We start from the raw sequence: 2583 nt of genomic DNA on the forward strand, positions 1-2583 counted from the left end.
TAAGATTTCCTTAATAACTGCTTACTATGAATGAAGATCTAATGAATTTTTTCATTGAATTCTATTGTCTTTTTAAACTTTTATTATTATTATTTTTTGGGGGGGTCTGGTTGTGGGGCCAGAACTCTGGGCCTGGGTGCTGTCCCTAAGCTCTTCAGCTCAAGGCTAGTACTCTACCACTTGAGCCACAGTGCCACTGCTGGCTTTTTTCTTTTTGCTTATGTGGTGCTGAGGAATTGAACCCAGGGCCTCATGCATGCAAGGCAAGCACTCTACCACTGAGCCACCTTCCTAGCCCCTCTTTTTAAACTTTTATAATCCAGAACATAGCACCACTTTTTCCTTCATAAAATTAACTTTTTGAGGAAATTAGAACTATTTACTCACAGAATGTCTCACATTCTGAATTAATCTAGTTATTCTTCATGGTGGTATTGAATAATAACCTTATCTTCTGTAGTTCTTCTTTACTTATTTATTTTTTTTGGGTCCAGTCCTGGGGCCTGAACTCTGGCCTGGGCACTGTCCCTCAGCTGTTCAGATCAAGGCTAGCGCTCTACCACTTGAGCCACAGCACCACTTCCGGCTTTTTTCTTTTTGCTTATGTGGTGCTGAGGAATAGAACCCAGGGCCTCATGTATGCAAGGCAAGCGCTCTACCACTGAGCCACCTTCCCAGCCCCTCTTCTGTAGCTCCTGAAAACAAGAAGGCCTAAAGTCTGGATTAAACTAGATGAAAATGAGCTTGGGGGCTGGGAAGGGATCAGTGGTAGAGTGCTTGCCTTACATGCATGAGGCCCTGGGTTTGATTCCTCAGCACCACATAAACAGAAAAAGCCAGAAGTGGTGCTGTGCCTCAAGTGGTAGATCACTAGCCTTGAGCTGAAGAGCTGAGGGACAGTGCCTATGCCCAGAGTTCAGGCCCCAGGACCGACAAAAAAATTAAATTAAATTAAATTTTAAAAATTGGCAAGAATTCTGTTATAGGGAGTGTTATGTACTTCATAACATATCTTATCAGAAGGCTTATAATGGAAACAGGGTATCAGTCATTCACTTATGTAATACTAGCTACTTGTAAGGCTGAGATCAGGAGGATCACAATTTGAGGCCAGTCCTGGTGTAGACATGAGATTGCTTCTCAACAAATGGCTGGACATGATGACATGGTGGCACATACCTGTCATCCTAACTACTTGAAAGTCTGAGATTGGGAGAGTAAGAGTTACAGTCCAGCCTAGGCAGAAAGTCTGTAAGACTCAATTGAAGAACTCAACTGAGTGAGTTGCTGCATATCTGTTATTCTCTCTCTGGTAGGAAATGAAAAATAGAAGGATTGTAGTACAGTTTGTGGCCAGGCAGAAAGTGAGACCTTATCTCAAAAGCAACCAGTGTTGGGCTGGGAAGGTGGCTTAGTGGTAGAGTGCTTGCCTTGCATGCATGAGGCCCTGGGTTTGATTCCTCAGCACCACATAAGTAGAAAAAAAAAAGCCAGAAGTGGCGCTATGGCTCAAGTGGTAGAGCGCTAGCATTGAGCTGAAGAGCTGAGGGACAGCACCCAGGCCTACAGTTCAGGCCCCAAGACTGGACCCCCCCCCCAAAAAAAAAAGCAACCAATGCAAGCAAATGGTTGAAGGTTTAGCTTCGCTAAGAATGCCTTCCTAGCAAGTGTGAGGCTCTGAATTCAAATTCTAGTGCCACCAAAATAGAAGACACATAATGTCAGGTTTTGCAAGGTAAATTCAAGCTTTTAATGAATACCTTATGTTATTTAATAATTTTATTTAATAATTTTAAAATGTACTGATGCATATTTAAGTGATTTTTTTTTGTTTTTGCTTGTTGGTTTTTCTGGTGATAGAGAATTCCACTCAAAACCTCTTGAAAGGGCTGGGAAGGTGGCTCAGTGGTAGAGCGCTTGCCTTGCATGCTCAAGGCCCTGGGTTCAATTCCTCAGCACCACATAAGCAAAAAGAAAAAAGCCGGAAGTGGCACTGTGGCTCAAGTGGTAGAGCGCTAGCCTTGAGCTGAAGAGCTGAGAGACAGCGCCCACGCCCAGAGTTCAGGCCCCACGACCAGACCAAAAAAAAAAAAAAAAAAAAAACCTCTTGAAAGGTAGGCAAGCACTCTACCACTGAGGTACTTCTCTCTTTTTTTTTTTTTTTTTTGTCAGTCATGGGGCTTGAACTCTGGGTCTGGGCACTGTCCCTGCGCTCTTCAGCTCAAGGCGAGCACTCTACCTCTTGAGCTACAGTGCCACTTCTGGTTTTCTAGTAGTTTATTGGAGATCAGAGTCTCATGGACTTTTCTGCCCGGGCTGGCTTTGAACTGAGATCTTCAGATCTCAGCCTCCTGAGTAGCTCGGATTACAGGCGTGAGCCACCAGTGTCCGGCCACTGAGGTACTTCTCTAATAACCTTTAAGTAGTTCTAATCTATATTGCTATTATAAATTATGTTGTAATGACCACCTATTTTTTTCTTGCCAGTCCTGGGGCTTGAACTCAGAACTCAGAGAGTGGGCACTGTCCCTGAGTTGCTTTTTTTTTTTTTTTTTTTTGATTGGTCATGGAGCTTGAACTCTA

The sequence above is a fragment of the Dipodomys merriami genome, unplaced genomic scaffold (assembly GCF_024711535.1).
Source record: "Dipodomys merriami isolate MVZ:Mamm:240054 unplaced genomic scaffold, mDipMer1.0.p SCAF_24, whole genome shotgun sequence".
Classification (NCBI taxonomy): domain Eukaryota; kingdom Metazoa; phylum Chordata; class Mammalia; order Rodentia; family Heteromyidae; genus Dipodomys; species Dipodomys merriami.